The sequence below is a fragment of the Cavia porcellus genome, unplaced genomic scaffold (genome assembly GCF_034190915.1).
Source record: "Cavia porcellus strain 051 isolate PalLab524CR breed Dunkin Hartley unplaced genomic scaffold, mCavPor4.1 scaffold_4, whole genome shotgun sequence".
Lineage (NCBI taxonomy): Eukaryota > Metazoa > Chordata > Mammalia > Rodentia > Caviidae > Cavia > Cavia porcellus.
In genome coordinates this window covers 118,391,145-118,416,222 of record NW_026947487.1, presented here as the reverse complement: position 1 = coordinate 118,416,222, position 25,078 = coordinate 118,391,145, and the positions used below count along the sequence as shown (strand labels likewise).

The 25,078-nt window shown below is 62.3% G+C and overlaps 1 long non-coding RNA gene across 1 annotated transcript; it reads right to left on the bottom strand.

The window, feature by feature from the left end:
• Positions 1–5,887: 5,887 nt before the first annotated feature.
• LOC134475818 (uncharacterized) lies at positions 5,888–19,258 on the bottom strand. Its single transcript, XR_010047086.1, has 2 exons — positions 18,952–19,258; positions 5,888–17,575 (listed from the first exon to the last, which is right to left on the bottom strand). It is a non-coding gene; the product is annotated as an uncharacterized LOC134475818 (long non-coding RNA).
• Between the last annotated feature and the right edge of the window lie 5,820 nt (positions 19,259–25,078).

Here is a 25,078-nt window from a genome sequence, read left to right as displayed (position 1 = left end):
ACACCAGGCAGCACCGTTGCTGGATTCAGGCTAACAGCACTGTCACAGTGACTGTCCTCTCACTGCTTAGGCAAATACCCCACACCCAAGGTGAGAAGAGGAAAACCTGTGTCAGTTCCCGGCTTGTAGAGGGTTCAGCCCGCGGGCGGCTGTCTCCAAGGCGGAGCGGCACAGCAGAGGGGCTTCTCGGAGGAGAGCAGCCCATGGCAGGCAGGCAGGAGGCAGCAAGCAGCCGCCTTCTTCCTGTCCCTTAGTATCCCGTCCTGGCCACCAGCCACACCCAGGACGGGTTTCGTCCTCCCCACCCCGGATCCCAGCACCACTCCCACACCTGAATCTGTCCACTCTCCAGACTCGCCCCCCCAAGGCCGTGGGGGGGACGTCTAGATCCGAGCACAACAAGCATGCTTTCCTTGTAAGAATTTGGGCTCTTCCAGAGTGGCCGCACGGCTCTGAATTCTCACAGTGATGCTATCTGAATGTCTTCTTGGGCATGTACAGGGTTACCTAATCCATGAAGTGGGCAGGGCAGGCAGGTACACAGGTGGCCTTAGTGCACACGTGCTTGATTATACAGCAGCTGCCCCTCCAGGTGAGGCTCCCCACACCTTTCCTGTCTTGGGGGCCAGTGGAGTGATTCTCCCCTAGCTGGTCCTGTTTTCTCCTTGGGGCTTTGGGGCCATCCAGCCCAGCCCTGGGCGAAGCTCTGGTCACGTCCACCTCAGCTGCTTGGACATCTGCCAGCATCTGTGCCACAGGCCTGCCGGGGCTGCAGGGGACCCTGGGGAGACAGCCATGCTGCCATGCCCAGACCAGTGTTCCTCATTTGCAGGTAAAGACACTCGGGTCCCCAAAGCCAGCAAGCTGCAGGGCCACTTCCCTGGCTCTCCTGTGGGCCGTGTGGCCAAGGCCACCTCCTGGTGAGAGCCGGCCCAGGGCTGGGAGGGGGACCTCAGCGCACACAGCACTCAGGCACCAGGGTCATCTCTGGGGCTGACGGCCTAGGGGCCGTCTCCCGCAACCCCACGCCCTCTGGTTTCCACAAAACGACCAGCATGGAACCTCCTCCTCCAGGCTGGAACCTTCTCCTCCAGCAGGGAACTTTCTCTGCCTCTGGGCTGGGGGCTCCTGCCTTTCCATCCACCACAGGACCCTTTCAGGAATGCAAACACCTCTCACCTGCCCAGGCCAGGTCCCAGCTGAGGGCAAGGGGCTTGGAAGGAGAATGGTACTGACTGGGCCCCCTGCTCGGGGTCTGCAGTGTGAGGCGGAGCTCATGGCCCCCCATCTCCAGGGCGTCCTTCCGTGTGGACCAGACTTGCTCTGCCTAGGATGTGGCCAGGGTCGCCGTGCCCTGCCCGCCCACCTCCCCGGCAGCCTCCAGGATGGCCGGCCTCCCTCTTTAAGAGGTTCCAAATGGCCCCCAAATCACGTCTCTTTCCTGAGATGCAGGCAATTTTTGTGTCACAGGGCCTTTGTAGAGACGTCAAAGGACAGCCTCACGAGGAGAAAAGCCCCCTTGACACCCCAGTGCGGCTTCTGCTCCACAGATGAAAGGGCAGGGGGAGGCAGGCTGGAAACCAGATCACTCAGGGCTGTCAGAGCGCGACAGGGATTCGGTTCACACCAGGCTGGCGGGTGGGAGGGCCGGTCCTTCTCCAGGACCGCCGCGCTCACTCTGGGCGCTGAAGTGATAATCCAGCCCGTGGGGCGCTCAGAGCTGGCGCTGTCAGAAGGCCACAAGCTCTGTAGCAGATGGAGCGGTGTCGGCGGTTGTAAACCACTCCCGGCCCACTGGGACAAACAGGTCAACAGGAGGGATTGGCGCCGCGCATGCCATAAAACCCCAGGCCTGTCACGTCCCGATAAATCTTGATTTTGTAGTGGAACAGCACCCGGGTTCCCAGCCTTGAGTTTCACAGGTGAGCCGGGGCTGATGGATGGGTTGGGAGCCTCGGGCTTGGGGGCCAGCGAGGAAACCTCACCCGCTGCCCCGCCCGCCGGCTCCCTGTGCAGACAGGAAACCCAGCCTGCAAGGGGATCCGGGCCTTTGCCCCGCGCCACAGCCCAGAGCAGGGCAGCCGGTCCCCCGGGGATGGCCCAGTGTGGGCGCCTGGTGGACATGGCACTGTCCTTTCCCAGATGGACCATGGGGTCCCATGGCTGTCACCCAGAGAGGCTTTGCAGAGGGGAGTCCGTGTACTCTCTGCCCCCTGGACCCCAGGACTCTTGCTAATTCCTGCCAGTGCCCCTGAGGGAAGAGAAGGCTCTGGGGAAATGCAGGACTAGGGGGTAGGGCACAGGAGCGGTGAGTGTCCCCGGCTTGGGCAGCGGCAGCAAAGGGAGCACTGACTGAGCTCACCAGAAGGCAGGTCCAGATGGGGGACCAGGGTGAGTCATGTGCGGCTGGGTCTTCTGGTGCTGGAGGAGGCACAGACCTGGGTCTTGGGGGCCTTTGCTGGATGGTGAGCGTGGAGGACCCCATGCATTGGGTCAGAACCGGGACAGCCCCAGGATGCAGCCGGAGCCGAGGCCTCGTCCCACACGTGGCAGGGACAGCTGTGGTCTCTGCCTGCATCTGGGCAGCATGAACACAGTGGTCAGTGTCCACTGCCCAGACCCCGAGAGGCCCTCGGCGGGTGGTTACATGTTGCTCTGAGTGGCGAGCTGCATGTCCCGCTCCTGGTCACCCTGAGGCGACGTTTGGGAATGGATGCAGTGACAGTGGCTCCTCCAGAAGTCTCCGATGTAGGAACAGGACAGTAGGTGATGTGTGAGCTTCTGAACTCCACCCGGTGCCCCATCGATGATCCCCCGGGTCGGAAATGTGGGCCTCAGAGCCTGCTGGCTGGACCTCACCGGCCACTATCCCTCCATGGAGCGGGGAGATGGCGCCCCTTCCTCCTCTGTGTCTCCCTGCATGCTTCTGTGCCTCACCACTGAGATGAAAGCAGCAAGCCCGCGCCCCGCACCCTGCCCAGGCTGTGCTGCTGAGGGCCCTGGGAGAAGCCCTCCCCACTCGTGTCCTCTGTCCTGGGAGCCCTGAGGGCACAGTCTTCCCTGCAAGAGGCCGGCGGTTGCTCAGGGGACCCAGGCCTCGCCAGTCCTGCCGCTGTTTAGAATGTGAGCCTTCCTGAGTGTGCGGAGTCCCCAGCCGCTGTGCACTCTGAGGCCCCGGGGTCCCTTCCTGCACAGCCCGCTGGCCAGAGCTCCTGACCCCAAAGCCCATGACGTTCAGGCGTCTCTGGGCCCCTGAGGCCTCTTCCTGAGCTGTGAACGTTGCCCTGGCCTCCAGGCTGCCTGGGCGAGGGCTGCTGTCTGGAATCAGCAGCTGGACCCACACACACCAAGCCCACCGTGTGCACAACCTCACACTCATGTGGGTGTGCAGGGCACAACTGCAAAACACACACACACAGCAACGTGGGCTCCCTCCTGAGGACAGAGGCCATGTCTGGGCCATCAGCTGCCACCGCAAGGGCAGCGGGGACAGGTCAGCAGCTGCCTTTCCAGGAGGGAGCAGGGCCCCTTCCTCAGGTTTCTGAGAGAGAGGGGAAGGAGCCAAGGAAACAAACCCAGAATGTTCCCCAGGGCCCGGGCGCAGCCGGGGGGACCTGTTCTAGATCGCTCCACTTCAAGGACCTCGGAGGGGTGCGGCTGCAGCCCGTAGGCTCCTGGGGTCTCGGGGGAGGACACCCCTCCCATGCCGTCACACCGATCCTCTCTGTCCACTGCCTTCATTCTGGCCAAACGCACCTTAAACACTAATAAATTGTTAATAGACTGAAATGTGGCAGCCGCCAGCTGTTCCTGAAACGCCCCCTCCCCGGAGGCAGAGAAGGGGCAGCCCTGCCCCACACCAGCAGCCTCAGAATGACGGGCAGCCGGGCAGCAGTGACAGGAGTCCCATGTGCCCACCAAAGTGGGGTGGCACGTGGATGTGGGTAGCGATGTCCTGACTAGTGGCTCACCCACAGAGGCTGAGGTAGGATCAGGACTCCCCCGTTGAGGCTACACCACAAAACCCAAACACCTAGGACACACATGGAGGATCGGGCACAAGTTCAGGAACATGCACAGGGACCATGGCCGAGACTGGGGCCCGATCCCCAGACACTGCCCTCACCAAGCACCACCCGTCCCTCCTCCCGACCCTCACTGCTGCATGCGCCCCGGGTCCACTCAAAGGCCCGCTGCCTGCCATGTGGCCACCATCCTCTCCTGGACTCCAGTGTCCTCTGACCCCACCAGGCTCAGCTCCACTCCCTCTGGCCAGAACCTCACAGTCCGCTCACAGGACTCTCCCCGCACTCACAAGGAGCTGCCGGGCCGAGGGCCATAGCTGCCCGCTCACCAGATACACTGTGGACAGGTGGCAGAGCAGGATGGCTGAGGGCCAGCAGCCGGGAGTGGACAGCTGAAGGGTGCAGGTTTATTGGGGGCAGAATGAGAGTCCCAGGGCAATGGGGAGCAGGGCGCACCCCTGAGGTCAGCAGAGAGCCCAAGCTCACCGGGGCGGCGGTGACCTGTACAGCTGGGGGTCATTGCTCAGCCAAGCTGTCACGAGGGGAGCACTGGCCACAGTGACTGCCATGGGACAGTGGCTGTCCTGTGTGCTAGCAAACAAGGTATGTGAGGTGGCACCCTGCCCAGCAGCCAGCAGAGGCCTGCCCAGTGTGCTGGGCATAGTGAGAACAGTTATTTGTCCATCAAGAAAGGAAGGCAGCCAGCAGGGTCGGGATGTGGATTCCCACGTTACGGAAGCCGCCCACTCTGCTCCCACCCCACACACCGCTGGTGAAAGGCACAGGCAGTGCGACCCCAGAGGACTCTGGACCACTCGGCAGGGAAGGGGAGATGCAGGGCCAGGCCCAGGGCCGGCTGCTGGCAAATCCTCCATCTGCTCTAAGAAAGAGATGGGGAGGGCACGGCTCCATCCTGGCTCCGATGCCAGCCGTGTGGGGACTGGGTCTGGGCCTCCTCTGCAGCGCGGGCACAAGCATCCCCCCTGCTGCCACGGCGTGCAGGCGGCACCCCACAGCCCCTCTGTGCTGCCTCCCTCCCTCTGGGTCCTAAGAGGCCCTTTCAGCCTGGGCCCTGCGCCTCTCGGGGGGCTCTGGGGTCAGAAACTGGAGCCAGGCGCTAAAGAGGCACCGACTGTGGCCAGAGGAGAGGGGACCTCTGATAGCTTTTGCAGATGCTGCAGGGGGAGGGTCTGGAGTGGCCCCAGCCCACCCGCAGATAACCTCTGACCCCCGCCTCTGATGGGGCACAGCTCCCCGTGGCAGATGAATACCCACAGGGGGCGTCGTCCAGGTCCCTGCCTCAGAGGGGGTGGTGAGGGCCCCCAGCAGGAGACGGGGCTGGGCAGCGGGACAGAGGACAGTGTGTCCCCACCTGGGGTCCAGAGGCCTCGAGATGTGAACCCCACCCGGATGAACCCGAGGCTGCAGCAGGGTGCAGGGCGCCGTGGACAGAACTCCGTGCCTGCCCTGGTGTGACTTACGCCGCCCACGAGTACCCAGGGCTGCCTGTGGGACACTAGGCTGGAGAGCGAGAGAGTGGAGGTCTGTTCATCCCTGAAGAGAGCAGCGCTTGGAGGGTGCAGCGAGCTGTTGCCTTCTACCTGGACCTACGCATTCACAGGGCGCACAGCCGACCTCCGGGAGCCCCTCGGCTCGCCTGCTCCCCGCCAGGCCCCAACTGCCTACCAGGAGCCTCTAGCATAGAAGCACACGCTTACACGCCCATAAGCAGGAGCATGTGCTGCCTTACATATGGGTAAGTCTGCGTGCACACACAGACACACATGTGTGCACATACACCCATATGTATCAAATACATGGGCACACCCATGCATGCATAATGTACACACTCACACTGCACTGATTTCCTTGAATATATTTTGTTGACTTTTCTGTGAGGTACAAATGTCCCCTCTTTTTCACACCTGCATGCTATTCCCTGCACGACAGTTCAGGACCTCATTGCTGTCTCCTGCCAAGCGCCCCCTTGCTATAAACACAACTTTTCCTGGGGGCTGTGTAGCATCAGTGGACCCTGCTGTGACCATCTGGGGCTCCAGTCACTTTGGGGTCCAGTCCCTGCTGTTCGTTGAGTCTCCTTTCCTGGGTCCCCCTCCAGCCATGGCTCTGCCCGCAGTGGGTGACCTTGGGCATCAGCAGGCCACATTCCCAGGTTTGCTGTCCTGGCCGTCACTGTGCAGCTTTTTCTGCTGCCAATCACGCATGTCTGGTACTCAGCCAGCCCCAGGGTAGGGAGGGAAAGGGAAGCCAGGTCCCTGCACCCCCTAGGCATGAAGGAGTGGCTGTGCAGGGGGACAGGAAGGGCCACTGGCGGACATCCATGCTGCACACAGGACAGAGGCCGTGGGAGCCGGGTCTCAGAGTGGACCCGGGTGGTTGAGCGGCTCTCACGAGGGCTGGGCCTGAACTCTACTGCACTTCCTACAGCCGTGGCTCCCGCAGACGCCTCTCCGCTGAGTCCCGAGGTAGCTGCCACGGTGACCGTCTGTGCCCCATGGGAGCCCACAGTCCTGGTCGTGGCTGAACGACACTGCAGCGGGCTGGGCGTGACCCTGTGCCCAGGAGTGTCCTGTTCCTTTTCCTTCTGTCATTGTGACTGCTGGGCTCTGCAATCTGTGACTGCTGGCCCAGGTGTCCAGTGTGCAGTGGCTCTGAGCCTCGGGCTCTGGCGTTCAGGGGCTTCCCGCAGCTGCCATTGGGGGCCAATTTCTCCCGCACCCTGCGCCCTTCAGTGTTGGCCCCCGAGCTGAAGGACCTGACCGCCCAGCGCTGAGCCGGCCGCACCGGACTCGAGCAGAGCTCCTTGTTCCGGAAACCTGAGGTTGCTCAGTGTCCTGCAGCCCTGGGCAGCTGAGATAAGGTGCTTCCCTCGGAGGTGCAGAAATCACCGTGTCTGTTTTACATCAGCCGAGTGCCCCGTCTGCCCCTGGCCTCCCAGAGACCTCTGGACTCGGGGAGAACAAACGTCATCCTCCGCTCACCCGCTGAACTCTCCAAAATGACACAGTGGCAGAAGCGGTGTGACCTCTGCAGAAAGGCCTGCGGTCACCAGGGACTTGGAGAAGGACTCACTCCCGAGGGAGGCCCGGAGGAGCAGCGGCCCCAGCGGAGCAGAGGCAACCCCGAGGGGCTTCTCCCGGAGGCACGGACGCAGGGCACAGGAAGGCAGGGCAGGCCCGACACGGCCGAGGAAGAGGAGGAAATGGCCGCAGTCTAGACACGTTATCTCGCCCCGCGCGGGCACCGGCCCGCTCATCCATCGTCCCGGAATGGACTTCCTGCCTCAGGATTTACGCCCATGACCTCATCCCCTTGCTATCTCGAGGCCCGCTGCCGCCTGCTCAGCTCACAGGAATTAGGGCCAGATAACAAGTCTAGACAGCAAGAAGCGGAGATGGATTGTCCCGGGGGAGGAGCCGGCTGGCCAGCGCGGGCTCCGGGGACTCCACGCTAAAGCCACGGCAGCGCTCAGGCCCTGGGTGCTCCGGGAGTCCCTGCGGCTCTGGGGTCAGAGGTGGACACAGTCACTGCCGTGGAGCCGCTGGGCTGGGCTGGGCTGGGCTGGGCGCACGCCCTCCCCTCCCCACAGGCAGGTGGGGTCTGGAGCCGCTGGGTGGAGCTAGCTGGAGCTCTGAGGCGGTGATGGACCCCACAGCCAGCAAGAGGAGCCTGGTGCTGCCAGAGGCTGCATGAGGCCCGGGCACCAAGCCCAAGCATCCCCGGGGACCCTCCTGGGGCCGCGTCCCACACTGGCCCAGGGACACCGGCTGTGCCACCCATCAGGAGCACTGACCGGGGATCCCAGCATCTCCCTGCAGCAAGGCAGCCTGCTCTGCTGTCCCCCACCTGTTACGGGGTGAACTGCGTCACCCCTAATCCACACACTGACTCCCCAGCTGCTGGGACCTCAGGGCACAGTCTCACTTGGAACTGGGTCTCTGAGGACAGACACACTGGTCAAGCCGAGGTCAGGCTGTTGCAGGGCCATCTCTCCGGCTGAGTGACCACTGTTGGTGGGAGGCCCACTGTTCCCATCGGTCAGCACTGGACAGTCACCCTCAGAGTAGACAAATGTCTCACTTCTCCGCACTTGCTGGGAGCCCTGAGGGCTCCGCAGAGCCCCCTTTGTCTCCACTGCCCACGAGGTGTCCTGTCCAAGGGGGTCACTCACTCATGACCCCTGCTGAGATCCCACCCCCACCTGTGCTCAGCCCGACTTCCTGAGCCCAGGGGCCCTAAGGAGACACGGGAGGCAGGGAGGAGGAGGACAGCCCAGCCCATGCTGAGGGGGCCGCTCTGTGCGCCCAGGGTCTGGCCATCCTGGACCAATGAGCCGGGAGGAATCGGGTCCCCGTGTGTGTGTCCTTCCCCTCCTGAGCACTGATAGCCCCGGGACCAGCGTGGGCCACCCATCCTCATAGCCTCTGTCCTTCTGGACATGTCTGTCCCCACCTCGTGCTTCCAGTCTGGAACTGCTGACCGCTCAGGAGTGGACACAGGGCCCGGCCCAAGCTGTCCTACTTGGCCCCTTCCCTGCCTCCTGAGCCCACAGAGCAGAGCTGACGGGAGCCAGTCAGCGCCTCAGAGCATCCTCCTCCTCTTTCCTCTTCTCCTCCTCCTCAGTTCCTCCTTCTCCTTTCCCATCCTTCCTCATCCACCTCCGAGTGCAGGGTGGGGAGGCTCTGCAGCCTCCGCCCGCCACCCCCATCCTGGCCCTGCACCCTCCCTTCCCACTCAGGGCGTAGGCAGGACGGCGGTGTTTGGGAATCTGGCCACAGCAGATGAGAGTGAGGCCTGCCAAGGAGCCCATCCTGTGGACCGGTGGGGTCGCCGGCAGCGCGGTCTGGGCATCGGTGGGGCAGCCGTCCTCCCAGGGCAACCATGGCACTGTGAATCTTATCACACAGCCACACCGCCACAGCCACCACCAGACAGGCCCTGAGCGCTGCCCAAGGTGAGGGCACAGGGGTGCTTCAGGGAGCACCACAGGGAGCCCAGTGAGGGACTAAACAGGCACGGGGCCAGCCCAAGGAGGGCAAGACGGACCCTGCAGGGAGGAGGCTTCATCCGTCCTTCCGTCCCCAGCTACGTTCCGCAGCAAACCCAGGCCTGGCTGTCGTGCCTTTCGGGGGCCCCTCGAGAACGCGTCCCTGGAGCAGAGCGGTCTCCACGCACATCTCACTGCAGTTCACTGGATCCTCAGGCCGAGGAGCTGCTGAGCACTGAGCCCTGGGCCTCCATCGCTGCTCTCAGGCTGGGCCAAAGGAAAAAAGAATGAGGACGAGGTGTTTACGGGGTGCCTGAGGCCAAGACATGGCAGGTCAGAGAGTGGCTGGGCAGCCGCACACCCCACCTGTCCTCCTGGCCCTGCAGACACCCAGGGAGACGCAGGCCGCCCGGCACCCGCGGCTGAGCCTGGAGATGCACACCCGGCCCGGCCGGCCAGGCCCCTGTGGCCATGGCGTCCCCCAAGAGCAGCCTGGGCCCAGGTCCTGGGGTAGCGGCTGCACACCCAGGACGGGGCCAGGCAGGCAGCTCAGGAAGTCACCGAAGAGCCCGCGTCAGGGACCTCATCCCTGCCGCCTTTTTGAAAAACGTTTTATTAAAAAGTCCTTCACATGTCACTGAAGGTATACAGCCCTCACAGAGTCCGGCAGCTCTCCACAATTTAGGACCACCTGAGTCAACTGGAGACATTGTCATCTTTCTGGAAGGAAACCAGGCACCTCGGATCTGCTCTCCGTCCGCACAGATCTGCCCGTCCCGGACACGCGGTGTAGATGGGTCCGAGGGACAGGCCGTGGGGCTGGGCTGCTGACTGGGCCTGAGGACCGGCCTAGGTTCTTGCCCCACACCTACCAGCACACAATCCCTGCTGCTCTGAGCCTCAGTTTCCCCTCTGCAGAGGGACAACTTTGGTTGTTTCATTTCTGTGCATGCACAGCCACAGCCCCAGCAGCCTGCAGGAACCAGGAGGGCAGCGGAGCCCAGGGGCCACGCTTGTGTATCAACCAGGGCAGGCAGAGTGGGGTGCACTGTCACTGCCCCTCCAGATGGAGGGCCATTCTGCGTGTCTCCATCAGTGCCCAGTGCCGGAAGCTGGCCAAGCAGTCCCCATGGCCCCTGCTCTCCCTGGATGCTTGTTCCCACGGGAAGCAAAGCTCTTGCCTCGGGTTCTGAGTCACCGTGGGTGCAATGTTCCAGAAGTCACCATGCCTAGGAATCCAGAGAGGCCACGTGCGGGCACTGGGGAGAGTTTCCACGTCTAGGGTCACAGCTGCCTAAGGAGGAAGCCGGGCAGGAGACAGGGCCGCCCATGGTGGAGAGGGGCTGCGGCTCCCGGGGATCTCCCTGCCAGGGCCCAGCAGCCGTCCCTCCTGAGGAACCTGCGGCTCCTGCCTGAGCTCGGATGGTCCCTCCCTGGATCTCCGTCCCAGCCACTTCATCTCCAAGGAAGCCCAGCTGCAGAGGACCGGCCCGGAGTACAGAGGGGCTGGGACTGAGCTCTCCTGGCCAGTCTGCTCAGGAGCCCCTGCCGACCGTGACTGTGACCTTGACCGTGGCTCCCCCACCCTTGAGCACCCCAAAGGCGCCACAAGCCCAAAGCCCCTCCCCGCCCTGGCCCTGCTCGGGTGACGCAGCGGCGCGGACCCACGGGCTCTGATGTTGCCAGTTCCCGGAAGCGTCCACCAGCCAGGAGCCTCTGCTCACAGCTGGCCAGGGCAGGGCCAGGCCCGCTCTGGACACTTTGGGGACTCGTGGGGTCGCTTATCACTGCAGTCTTCAAAGCACCATGTTTGGAGTCCGATGTTTTTCATAAATAAATGAGGTCGAAGGCTGATAAAAATCAATACGTCTGAAATAACGCCCGGGCCCGGCGCGGCCCCGCAGCGGATATCTTGCACCCGGCGGTGGCTTTGAAACTGCACAGCACATCGAGGTTTGTTTTTCCAGAGCAAATGGAAACACTCACAAAGGGGCAAAAACAAACATCCCCGGGCCAGAGCCTCCCAACTGCCCAGGGCCTGCGGGCATCGCGCGGCCGGACTGCCTGGCCATCACAGGGACGTGGGAGGGCTGGAGGTGGCCTTGGCGGGAGCCGTTTCTAGGAAAGTACTTGGTGGGAGTTCTGGGGCCAGCACTTGTCTGGACCTACCCCCGGGGTCCTCAGTTTACCCATCTGCCGCCTGGTCAGTAGGGGTCTCCTCATGGGGCTACCGAGTGCCCGAGGCAGGCCTGCAGCCCCCACTGACCTCCCTCCTCCCCCGGCACCGAGAGGCCACACCCCAGCCCCCTGGGCCCCTGCCGATCCCCTGCTGGTGGGGACTGGGTGACACCTGCGGTCCCCATGCCCGAGTGGCCTCTCACCAGTGTTGAGCCTGCCAGGCAACTGTGGGGCACAAGGGTGACCCCTGGTCACAGACCACAGCTGGGTTCAGCATGGCCCCCAGTCTTCATGGATGCCCCTTCACCCGTGTGCCTGCACCCAGGGCCACCTGTGTGTCCCCAGTGGTCCCTCTGTCACAGTGGACACAAAGAGGAGTCCCTGGGTCAGGGTCAGGGATCACAGGTCACGGGTCGTGTTTGGGCACATGGACCAGAGCACAGCTGATGGGGGGAGGTGGCTTGGCAGTTCCAAGACAGGGGACCCTAGCGCCAGGGCAGTGCCACTCATGGATATATGGCTGAGAATTTAAATCAGACTCCAACAAAGACATCTCCTCGACGGGTCCTGGGGGCCTTACTGACAATAGCCCCGAAGTGCAAACAATTCAAATGTCCTTCAGCAGATGAATGAGACACGGAATGTGGTCTACTCACACTGTGGAATATTACTCTCTTGTGAAAAAGAGGGAGTGCTGGCACTCAGCAGCATTGGTGAACCTTCAGCACCCTGCACTAAGTCAAAGGAGGGGGATCCCCTAAGAGTGCGTATTGTATGATCCCACTTACACAAGCAGTGCAGGCCAGCTCCGCCGACCAAGGCAGAAATCACCTTGGTGGCGAGAGAGGAATAAGACGAAGCTTCTTCCCCAGGAGAGAGCTCACTTTGGGGCGATGGAGCTCTCTGGAGCTGCAGGGTGTGGGGGGCGCACAGGACTGCAAACGCCCTCACTGCACAGACAGCTCCTTTCCAAACAGCTCTGCAAAGCCGGCCTGCGAAGACTGGGCGTCTCCACTTCTTCTAATGCAAGGCATCGTGCAAGACAACAGGCAGACTAGTCGGCCCCAGAGGTAGCGCGGCTCCCCAGGGGCACTGCGTCCCCAGAGACTGGGCGGGAGGGGCAGAGACTCCGCCCAGCCACAAACCAACGTCCTTCTACAGGAGCCTGGCGACTTCGGTGAGAGCAGAGAGAGCAGAGACCAGGCAGCGTGGCCGGCTTCACACCGCGTGCATTTCACGTGGAAAAACACGGAGAGGGCAGAGGTTGGGCTTGGGCATGTGTGTGTGCATCTGTGTTTCTGTCTGTGTCTGTCTGTGCCTCTGTGTGTGCCCGTGTCTGTGCTTCTGTGTGCACCTGTGTATGTATGCCTCTGTGTGTGCATGTGTCTCTGTGTGTGTCTGTGTATATTCCCGTGTGTGCATGTATATGCATGTCTCAGTGTGTGCATGCTTGTATATCGTGAACTTGCATGTCCGTGTGTGCACACACATGTATATCTATGCATGTACACATCTGTGTGCTCATGTGTATATATATTTATGCATACACATGAATCTCTGTGTGTGCACGTGTATGTATGTAAGTAAGCATGCCTACATGAGTGCACATGTGTGTGCATATATCTGTGTACATGCACGTCTGTGTGTGTATGTGCATGTATCTGTGTCTGTGAACACAGTAACCTAAGGAGAGAGGAGGGGGCCCCACGTGTGGGACTCCTGAGTCCCCTCCAGGCAGAGCCGGGTCCTGAGACCAGGCAGCTCTGGCGCAGAGCTGAGTTCAGGTGTCTCAGAGGAACAAGTAGGGCCCCAGCCTCGTTCTGGCAAGATGTGGGCAAGACCCTCAGTGTGGCTGTGCCCGTTCTCTGCCCTCTGCACCGTCCCCCGGCTCTGCAGACCAAAGCACCATCCTTGTGCGTGAATTTTCTGTGCCCATGAACTGTCGAGCTTGGCAGCTCGGAAGCCACCAGCACACACACACACGCACGCACGCACGCACGCACGCACTCCGTGGGGAGCGGGATCAGGTTAGCGGGTGCTCGGGGTCTTCTCCCGCAGGATGGCTGTCACTGCTCTGGTTACTGTGTGTCTTGGGAATGCGAATTCTACTTGTCTGGGCCATGTGTCTGCGTGGGCAGCGGGGCCACGCGGCTAGGGCCTGGAGGGCCATCGCATGTCTTCATCATTCCCTAAGGAGGATGTGTCCCAGGCTCTGTGCGGAGAAACCAGTTTTGTACTTCAGGGCCAAGAGCAGAGCGGCTCAGCAGGGTCAGAGCAGCGGGGCTCTCCTGGGTACACTGAGTCACGAGGCCTAGTGTCACCAGAGTGGACACCACCACCCAGGGAGAGGAGCGGGGATCACAGAGCTCCAGTCGCTCGAGCCCACCCTCCACCTCCGTGTGATTCTCGCATCCCAAGCCTTGTGTCCGGCCTTCCCCGGCTGGGGCTCAGTTCTGGCATCTTCTTGCGCAGGCGTATCTACAAGGTAGGACCCAGGGCCAGCACTTGAGCAGCATGCAGGTGCCTGTTGTGTTTCTTAAACAACCTGGAATCTAGGATGCAGGACAGGACGTGCGCTCCATCTCTGCCACTCAGGAGGGCGGCACTCAGGTGATCGCCACCAACCTCAGGAGTCACCAGGAAGCGGCTTCCTGAGGACTGAGGGTCAGTGGGTTCTTGGGCATCGTCTGGATGGACTGCTGAAGCGCTGATGAGAACTGGAAGCCATCCATCGACCCCAACACAAATGCCAACCAGAGGCCCAAGCCTAACCCTAGCCCTACCCCACACTAGCCCTAACCCTAACTCCAACCCTAACCCTAACCCTAACGCGGATTCTAACCCTGTCCCACGTGCAGCCGTGCCGGGAAGGTGGCCCCACCAGGGAGGCTGAGTCACCGCACCTGAAATCCTGCCGATCCATGGGCTCTGTCCCAACACTTTTAGGAAAACAACCCGCCCTCTTTCATCAAAGTCCAGGCCCGCGATGGGCTCCGGCTCAAAAACAACACATTCTCAAGTGCGGAGCCTGGGTTCTGGGAAAGCAGAGAGCGGATTTGCTCTTCCTGAGCCGGAGGATTCAAGGCCTCCTCCTGCCCGTGTGGCCCTGGTGTCCTCGAGGACACAGCAGGGAACCAAGGAAGGTGCTGCCCGGGCAGCACCCTGAGGAAGGCACAAACCCTGGAGTGAGCCTCAGTTTCCCCGTGTGTAGCTGCCGTAGTCATGCCCAGGCTGGGAGAGGGAGGCTGGGCGGGCCAGGCTGGACATGGGTGCTTGGGTGCCCCACCCAGCCTGCAGCACAGGCAGGGTTGACACAGACGAGGGGCCCCAGGTATAGACCGGGCAGCAGAATTCATGGAGGCTTCTGGGCGTGTGGGGAGAAGCGCCTTCCCGCGGGTCTTCCCGCCCCCTCAGTGCTGGCCACAGCCGCAGGGCCCAGCTACGAGAGCACCACTGCTCCGTGTCTGTGGCGACAGAGGAGCTCCCAGTGCCCCAGGTCCTCCAAGTGTCCTCCAACATGCTTTCGGGACCGCAGGCAGCGCAGAAGCTGGGTTTATCCGAGGGGATGGAACCGTCAGAAAGCTCTAACAGCCACTCTAAACACCTCCGGTTCTCAGGTGCACCCTGAAATGCCGCCTGGACTTTGTGTCACACACCATACAGCAGGAGCTGCGCGCCCACGTGGCCTCCAGCTCTGTAGCAGGGCTGGGATCAAATGTGGGCCCAGAGCTGCACACAGCGGCTGCCAGCAGCAACCCTGGTGTGTGAAAAAGTCACACTGGGGAGTGGCGGGAGGGCACAGGCGGGGCCATCGCCCTCCTGGTCCCCGCTGATCGTCTCTTGCCTCTGGGGATGCTGTGGTTCTCCACGGTTCGGTCAATGGCGCTGGACGAACCCCATTTCCTGCTGATTTCTTGGGGGGACCAGGGCCCACTGCCCTTGGACCAATCCATGTGTGCACCCACCACGGAGCCTGTCGGACGAGCCAGGCACCAAGCTGACATCCACAGTCTCTCCCTCATCTCCGCGGGGCTTCTCAAAGCAACTGAATAGCTAACTAGACTTGGGGAAACTGAGGCATGGGTTGGGGAGGAATAATTGGCACGCAGATCCAGCTCTCCAGTGGTGCGTTTGCTGCCAGATGCCTGCCAGGCTCAGTCACCTCTGCTCATGGCTCATTCCCCAAGCTGAATTCTGGACCAGCGCTGAAGCGCAGTGATGGTGTCCAGGGGACAGCTGGGGTGGACAGGCGGCCCCCGCCCCTGGCCCTTTCCCTGGAGCCCACAGGGTCTGCTGGAGAGGGACGCAGGGTGGCGGCAGAGTCCTCAGAGCCTGGGGCGTTGGTGGCCCCTCCGGGTGCCCAGCAGGCTGCAGACTGCCCGCTCCTCCTCCAGAGGCCAGAGCCCCGCGCCTCTGCCCGCTCCTCTCACCTCCCTTACAGACGGGGAAGCCGAGGCCCAGCGCGGGCAGCCACTTTCTGAGGTCTCACGTCTAGGGGGGCTGAGGCCCCACCACTGGCCGGGAGCTCTGCTTTTAACCAAGAGCCCAAACTGCCTCTGGATTTTCTTTGTCAAAAGAAAGAATCTTAGGACTCTAAAATGTCCTCCAAGCTATGCCCTCCTGCCTCAGGCCATCCTGAAATGGGGAAACTGAGGCACAGGGTGCTCAGATGGTATCCCTGCACCTACACGGTCGTCAGGGCCTCCTTGGCCGGGCGTCCATCCTTCAAGGCCGACAGCCTCAATGATCCTCCTAAGAATGTGTCGGGGGACGCAGACACAGGAGAAGGGAACCCTATTTCCTGTCTGGCGGGGAGAGCTGGGCTGGGACGCAGGGGCCAGGGCAATAGCCCCGCAGGTGAGGCGAACACCACGCACCCCTCTCCCTCCGGCCAGCGAGAGGGGAAGGCTGAGCCAATGATAATACATTTCCTGAGAACTTTCCACTTGCCCCTAAAGGCTTCTAATTGTGTCTGGAGTTTTTCCTTCCTACCACAGGAGGAGCGGATGCGTGGCTCGGGCGTCTGGTCCAGGGCTGCAGAATGCAGCTCCAGGGGGATGCAGTCCTGGTCTCTCTGGGGCCCGAAGGGAGCGGCAGCCCCCAGGTTCCCAGCACCCAGGCCAGGTGAAGGCTGGGATCCTCGGTGGGTGTCCAGGCTCTGCTGTCCTCAGTGCAATGCTGGAAGTGGCTGAGGCAGCTTGTCCTGCACCTTCCTGGCCATGGCGCTGTGATGACCTTGTCAGGGGCTCCCAGGGTCACAGCAGCCTTCGCCTTCCTGAAGCCCAGTGCTTCTTCCTGAGTACCTGGGCGTGGGCGGGTGTGACCCCATCTGGCCTCACTACTGCCTGGGGAGTCCTCAAACCCCTCAGGACCTGCTGTGAGCTTAATTCACTGTCATCTGCACGCATTACGTTGTTAGCTTTGCCACACAATATAGCGCACTGTGTAACATATCCACATCGTGAGACATTTATCCAGCTTATCAGCTGACACTCCACACCATGAGATCTATCCTGTGAGCTGACACAGGGCCGAGGATGCCTCAGGAACAGCGTGTGGACACGCAGGAGACGCTTGAGGGGAGGTGACCCCTGCAGCCCGTGTCCGGCTTTGTGCAGCCCCCAAGTCCCAAGCTCCTGGCCTGCCACGGGGACCTCGCCTCTCAGGCCTCCAGGGCTGACCTGTCACTGCAAACCCGGGTGTATCGGGGGTCCCCGCACAGAAGGGAGCTCAGCGTGCCACTCTTTTACACTTCCACAACACCCAGGAGCAGGTGCCCGCCAGTCCAGGGGCAGCTCCGAGGAGCCCGAGCCTGGAAGAGGCACCATAGCCTGTTCACAGTTAGCAGACTAAGCACAGAATGTTCTGGAATCCTGGCACCCGCATTGTGCACACCCAGGGGCTCTCATTGGCCACGCTGGTCCAGGGAGAGCTGACTCCCAATGCGCGTGCCCACTGGTGCATCGCCTCTGCCCCGCCAGTCCCTGTCCTGAACTGATTTCCTATCACACTTGGGGTTAAGGGGACGGAGCCTCCCTGTCTGCAGAGCCCCGAGACAGAGTCTGTGCCCCCTGCTCTCCGTCCAGCTGGGCCCCGGCCCTGGCAGCCCCGTGACTCTGAAAGACAGTCAGGACCCACACTCTCCAGGTCTTAGTGTGCTGAAGACAGCCCGAGGCCAGGACACAGCCCCACAGACTGGGGGTCATGGCCTGTGGCACTCCCTGGCACGGGGCATATGGGCTTGCCATGCAGTTGGGTTCTGGCAGCCTGCAGACCTGCCACCTACCAGCAGCATGACCTGGCCACTGCACTCCATCAGCCTTGGCTTCTTCTTCTGTCAAATGTGGACCGTGTCACAGAGCAGCTAGGAGGACAAAATGGCATATATAGGGCTTTCAGCAGGATGCCTGACAAATGACAAATATGCAAGGGATGGTAGCTATTGTCACCTTGGTGGTCACCATCACCACCACCGTCACCATCACTACCTGTCAGTCACCCCCACCACCCTCGCCACCCTCCTTCCCACGGTGTCTCTCCATGTAGACACTTTGCTGAGCTAAAGACCATGTCAGTAACCCTGTTCTCTTCCAACTGGTTGGAAGGAATTGGAAGTCCATTTGGAAGCAGGCCCCGCCCAGGTCCCTGCACACTGGATTTAACAGATTGGCTTTGACAACGGTGAGGCCGAGCCAAGGAGGCCCAGAACGGCCTGCTTAGTGTGCTCTGAGGCCTGAGCTGCTGCCGTGCCGTCCAGAGCAGTTGGGGAGTTTTCGGCAGCAGCTGCACCGCCAGGTCTGTGGAGGGGTCACTGTGCTTGCTGGACTGTAGGGTTCAGGAACAAGGTCCTGAGTGAGCCACCAGGGCCAGCACATGTCCCCGAGTTGCTGTGTCTCTGCCTGTCACAGGACTGAGGCCCTGCGCCACAGGGAGTGACACCTCCCAGCCCCCGTCTCATGACTTCCGGGGCGAGTGAGGCACAGCTCGTGTCCTCCTGGCTCAGGCTCTGGTGGAGACGCCTTGCCTCCCTAGTTCCCGTGCCTGCCGCGCAGGCCACCAACATTCCCACTCTCCTGAGCCCAGGCCCTATTTTCTCCTTTGTCCCTGAAGCCCAGGAGGCGGCTGTGTGCCAGCGTCACTGCTCCCCACGGCTGCCCTCCCTGCCTGGAGCCTCACTGGCTGGTCACCTGTGGAAACCCCAGCTGTGCCAGCCACACCCGGGGAGGCTCAGGCCAGTGGGTGCTCAGCGAGTGCCAGCTGCAGCGCTGTGACAGGGTGACAGGGAGGGGAGATGCGCACCCTGTGTGCCTGGCACCACACTGCACGTGCATGGTCACTGCTTCACGTGCCTCACAAGCCCTGCACCCGGCGACCTGGCTCCCCACTTCCCTGAGGGAGCCTGCAGCCTCGTAAGGTCATGTGCTTGCTCTTCTGAGAGGGGACAGAGACAAGGGGCTGCCCTCCCATCCAATAGCCCGCAGCTCCCACCGATGCCCATCAGCTATGATACGCGTGTGCACGGAGGGCACATTCTGTGCGTGCTGGGCACGAGCCTGCTGGATGCAAACGTGTCTGGCAGGCCCAGCCTGCCACAGGCCGTAGAAAGCGTGGTCTTGGTTGTGTCCTCTCCATTAGGATCCCAGCCCCAGAGCCCGAGCCCCTGGTGGCCCCCCACAGGGTCTGAGCCGAGTCTCAGCGAGCGAGCCGCTGTCGGGCCCAGATTTATGGCTTTGTTATTACCGTGTTGTGGAGATTTTTACAGCCCCGGGCTCCCTGGAGAATCCCGGCGCTCGCTCTAGGACACATCAGTCAGACAGGGAGGAAATATCCAAAATGCTGGGAACATCCTGTGTCACCGCGTCCCCCGGCCCAGGTACGCGGCCCTTTGTGTGCAGCCAGAGGGCGGAGGAAGCTGATAAGGGGCAGGGGCTGGGGGAGGGCCACGCGGCACCTCTGTGCCCCGGTTTGTTCTCCACCGTGACACATGTCCCCAGCTTCCTGAGCAAAACAGCCCTCACCGCGGGCCTCTGATGTGCGGCCAGCGCCCGCTCGGCAGCCCCGCCCGCCGGCAGACTGCTGACTCTGCAAGGAGCAGGCGTCCACGGCCAGCAGTGCCCACCGCAGACAAGGCCCCATTGTCCGCCGCCCGCTCCCAGAGTCCTCCGGGCCGGCTCTGCTGGCAGGAGAGGGCCTGAATTCGGAGGGGCCGGCGGGAGGGGAGAAGGGGCCCGAGCCCCAGAGCAAGGGAAGGAGGGCCACATCCCCGAAGTTGGCGCCTGCTTAAAATCACAAGGAGAGCTCCGGTGCCCCCCTCACTGGCCCACGTGCCCCCCCATGCCCCAACCCTCTTCAGGGACAAGGGCGCCCATCAGGGAGGCGTTGGAGCCCCACATCTGAGGGGCACAGAAGAGACCAGGGGGTCAGCCAGTGCTCACCCATGGGCAGAGGCAGGAGTGTCCTGGGATGCTGGGACGCTGGGCCTGGGCAAGGACCACTGACCCCATCCTTACTCACACCGTGGGCTCTGCAGCGTGGGGGCTGGACACAGGTACAGCCTCCAGGGTCCCCACTCAGCCCAAAAGAGAGGCCACCAGCAGCTATGTCTGAACTTCTGCCCCAGTGCCCCCCACCAAACAGATGGGACCTGACCTCCGGCCAGTCCCGCCCCCTCCAGCCCCCTGACCTGTCCAGGCTGGGCCTGGGCTTGCAAGTGCAGCTTCCCGTGTCCAGTGCAGCTGCTGCTCAAAACACACAGTTCTGAGTGGGTGGCAGGTGGATGGTCTCGATGGAACCGGTCAAGTCCACTAGACGCCATCGCCCAGGTGCTCAGGGGCAGAAGAGATGCTGCTGGTGGCAGCATCCTGGGCCTGACAGCCCCAGTTGGCCTGGCACCTGTGCAGTGAGCGAGTGCAGATCGGGCTTCCACATGGCTGCAATGGCACGTGGGTCCTGTCCCCGAGCAGGGCTGTGGCCACACTGCATCCGCTTCACCTGCTAGGAACCCCTGCCCCCCCATCCCATCCTCCCGAGGGGGACCAGGGCAGAGCTCACTCACAGCACAGAGGCTTTGGGACTGCCGTGCCCCGCTGGGACACTCTTCCCGCCTCTGACCATGACCCTCAGCCATCCCTGGTGGCTGTGGTCACCACCAGAACCCGCACCTCAAGGCCACCTCCCAGGTCACACAGCATGGTATCCTCCAGTGCCAGATGCTCCCGGACCAGAGGCTTCAACATGGGGTCCAGCAGCTGGCGCGACGCCCCTTCCTCACAGCAGGCCCTGAGCTCGCTCCCAGCCTCGGCCTCCGGTGCTGCCGTCCAAGGACACCTGCAGGCCCTTCCTTCACTGGCACAGTCCAGCACCTCATAGACACTGAGCCCGCAGTTCCACAGACACATACTGTCTCCTCGGACAACTGGTGGGCTCTTTGGTGCCAGCTGTTGGGACAAAAGTGGCTGGGCCAAGCCTGGGGCAAGGCAGCCAGACGGTGTGAACCGGCCACCTCACTTCACCCGCAATGCAGGCGCACAGCAGGACCCATGCCCGTGACACCTGCCCCCTTATGCCCGCCTGGGCTGGAGCAGGTCCCTTCTCTCGGGCTCCCTGCCCATCCAAGCCTGTACCCTGGGCCATGCTCTGTCCTCTGACACCCACCTCCCCAGCCGCAGAAAGCACCCCTGCCTCTCCTTCAGGCTGTTGTGAGGAGTTGGGTGGACCCTGCTCCCTGTGCCCTGGTCTACCCTGCCCGCTACCCCTCAAGGCCCTGTCATGGTCTGCAGCCCGGGCTCATGAGGGTGCCTTGCAGCTCAGCCCAGATCAGTGTGGGAAACAGATTTGCCATCCCCTGAGTCCAGGGAGCTGCCAGTGGAGCCCAGTCGAGCCCCTGGAACCAGTGTGTGAGGGGTGTCCTGCTGTAAGGCACAGAGGTACCCCGGGCCTCTGCCACTGTCTACAGCCGCTGTGCTCCCTGGAGGTAGGACCCAGTTCCATGGTGACATTGATGGATGGAGGGCGGAATCCAGATTCTGCTACCCTGCTGGGATCTCATCCCCTGCACACACGGGTGAGTCACTGTCACAGGGCTCCCACAAGATGGAGAAACCGAAGTTCCAAGGGACAAGGACACACCTGACCCCCCAGACCATCCATCCTGGGCAGCATGGGCCCAGCCAACACTGGCCACAGTGTCCACCGCCAGTCGCTGAGGGAGCTGGACACAGTAAAGCCGGCTTTGTCCCACGGGACAGCAATCCTGGCCACCTCCGGCTCACGGCGACCCCACCAGGTCGGGAGGAGGATTTGGAGGAGGACGCAGCCTCCAGCAGTGACCAGAAGGCTCCTGCAGCCCCCACGGGCCGGCCACCCTGGTAATTAGTGGGGATGACGGCAGCCAGCTGTTCCTCTGTCCCGGTGACAGAACGGGGCTGCCCGAGTGACAGGCTTGGACGTTTCCCCCGCAATCCTCTCGCAGACACCGGGGCGGCCAAACCCCAGGAATCTGCCTGCTCGATGGATCAAATCCACCATGCCGCTGCCCACGCCCGGACCTGGAGGGTCTCTTGGACGGGAGTCGAGGCAGCGGCGGCGGCTTCTGGATTTGATTACAAGGAAATCTGTTCTGCATCTCCACCTCTCCCTTGTGCCCTCGCCTGCAGGAATGCGGAGCTGGCCGCTGTCTCAGCCCCCGCTGCTCACAGACACTGGACCGAGAGCCAGCGTCCTACCTCGCTTGTGCCCGTGAGTTGCAACACAAGGGAAGAGTGTGGACATGTGCGCGCTTCCCGGGGAACAAATCACACGGGCTGGTGACTGAAAGCAGCAGCCACTGGTGTCGCAGAGGCTGGCGGCCGGAGCCCAGTGTGCAGGTGTGGGCAGGCTCGGGGACAGCTTCCCTCGGCCTCCCCCAGGTGCCAGGCGGTGACAGCAGAGACCTCACCCCACCACTCTGGACTCAGGTCCACATCCTCGGTCCTCCCGGGAGGGGACAGCACCAGTCACCACCCAGCTTCTCTAAGCACCTGCTGACCAGTGCTGCCCAATCCAGGAAGAGCCCTGCACGTGGAGGCCAGACTGTGCCGGGGGCTCGGCCCGTGTCATCCCCAGGCACTGAGCCATGACAACTCAGGGTCACCAGCAGCAAGTGGCCTTGGGGTCATGCCTGATTCTGAAGCTCACGGCCGTAAGTGCCAGGCATGTCACCCCCAGAGCTGGGGTGAAGACCCTGGGCCAGCAGGGCGCAGTGGTGTGCAGGAGGGGTGAACTAACAAGCCCAGGGACAGGACACCATGACCGGGCCTTGGGACCCCAAGGGTCCCCATGGGCCTCTCACAAAAGCTACCAGGGTGCTGTGCAAACAGCTCCCACTGGTGTGGGCTCCGGGAGGAGCGGGGCTCAGCACAGGGCCCCGGGCTTGACAGCCGCAGCGCCCTGCACTGCCGAGGCTCTGTGAAGCTGCCCAGCACCTTCAGGTGGGTGCCCCCCTGGGCACGTAGAGCAGAGGACAGCGGGCAGCTGGTGGCTTCTTGGGGCAGCCAAGCCCCTTTGCTCTCTGCCTTCCTTGGGGACGGCTACCCAGGACGACTTCCCTGAGGGGGCCGCTGGTGATGGGGAACAGGGGTCAAAGAATTATGGGAGGAGGGAGCCCAGCCGCATCTGTACCCCAACATCTAAACCAACATGCCTGAGACGGGGTGGCCGCAGGGCACTTGTGCTCACTTCCAGAACTGCAGCCCAGGCCTTGGTGTCCTGCATAGGGCTCAGCCTCGGTGGCCCCAGGCCAGCCACTGGTGGTGGTGGGGATGAGGGAGGGCTTCCCTGGGGGACCCAGGGCCAGCTTCACCATGGGGTGCAGGTGGAGGTTTGCTTCCATCTTTGCTGTGTGCTGGGCAAGCTCTGACGGAGGCTGGCCAGGGGTCCCCGACTAACGCGCCTGGCTCTGGTTCCCTGGGGATGTACAATGCTCCCTAGAGGTGCTGTGGTCCTGGTAGAGGACGGACCTGCATCTCCACTACCCGCCCCTCAGTGACGGCCAAGGCGACTCCCTGTACCCACCCCAGGTCCCCTGGGGCCAGCGACAAAGTACTCACAAAGCCTGTCAGCTCCCTGGGAAGGCAATAAATCTCCCTGCCCTCTGTCTGCCCTCCCTGCACCCTCTCCAGAGACTTCCAGGTTGTAAATGTGTCCGGAGTGAAACGGGACCCGTGTGCCCCCAGAAAGTGGCGGCATCCGCGACCCCGGCACCTTATCTGATGGAAACCCTAACCTGTTTCCCGCCCAGGGCTCCTGCGGCAGCAGCGGTGGCAGGAGCAGCCAGCTGATCCTAATCTGGGACCGAGCGCTCCAGGGTCGCGCGAGGCCCCGGGGGACCAGGTGCAGCCACAGCCTCCACTGCAGCGGGCCATGCGGGGTGGGGGAGAAGGGCGAGCACACAGGACCCCGTGTGGACTGCGGCCCCCCTGAGGGCGGCGAGCCCTGCCTCGCTGTGCGCCCCTGTGAGAGGGAGTCAGAGGTTTGTAGACCACCACAGCCCAGGGCTTCTGAAGCTTGGGGGCTTCGGGCATGGCTTGCCCCGAAGTTGGACAAGGCCTCCAGAGCTGGCTTCCCTCTGTGCTCTGGGCCCTGCTGAGCCCTGCCTCAGCTCCCTGAGCATGTGCTGCTCCCTGTGGCTCCAGCCCTCCATGCAGCAGGAGAAACGGTGTCTGCTGCCCAAGCCCAAGACACCCTCCCTCTGGTCCAGTTCCTCCTCCGCCAGCCGGCTGTGGCGCTTCTCAAATCCTCCCAGCCAGCATTCTCGGGTTCAACGTGCCCAAACCGAAAGTGAGTGTGAGCTCAGGGAGAGTGCAGAGGAAGAGAGGGAGACTTTGGGGCACTCTGGCCACGTGGATCCTGCTCCCCGCTCGCTCTGCACACACTGTGTAGAGCAGCACCATAACCAAGCATGTCTCTGTCAGCTGCGCCTGGTAACAAATACTGCAGATGCAGGGGGCTTAAAGCACAGATGTCAGCTTTCTCCTAGCTCTGGGCGTGGACATCCTCAGTCAAGTGAAAAGGGTCAGCATATGGGGAGGGCTTTTCCTGCCATGTCCCAAGACTCCTACTTTGAGTGCTGAGGGACAGATGGACATCTGGCCTGTGTCCCCTCTTCATGCACAGCCACTAACCCATCAGATGCCCCAGCCTCTGACTCCACCAGCAAAGCTCCTCCCGTCTCTCCAAAGCGCTACCACACCAGGAAGCCCTGGTCCCCACAGGAAGTGGGCGAGGCTTGTGCTGCAGCAGGAGCCAGGAAGTGCCTGGTGCGGAGGGCAGCGTCACAGCCGATGCTGGCAGGGATGGAGACCTAGACCCCGTGCACCGCTGTCCAGCACACACTGTCTAGATGGAACCAGAGGCATTACAGAGGGCAGCTGGTGTGGAGCCTAGGTGTCCGGGTGGGACCCTCTTCCTCCCACGGACTCTCCCGGGTGTCCCCGAGGGCAGCCGGCCAAGCAACCACACCTGGCACCGACTGAGGAGGGAGCCAGACAGATGAGGCCCAGTCCAAGCCACCAAAAGGCTGACAGAGGACACAGTGGTGGCCTCAGACATCGGCAGCCAGGTGCTCAAGGACCACAGAGCCAGCTGGGCCAGGTCCTGGCCACGTGGCCTTCTAGATACTGCTCATCTCATCTTGGGGCATCTCCTTTAAAACAAGTAACCTCACGATGCACATCTAGATGACCACCATAAATAACCTCAAGGTCTGCAGAGAAAAAAAAAGTATTCTTTCACTATTGGTATATTTAGGGTTGTTTAGTACGGCGGCAGAACGTTGTTCAGCCTTTAGCAAGACTGAGTCGTCACTTCTGGGGCAGGAGGACCTCGGCCA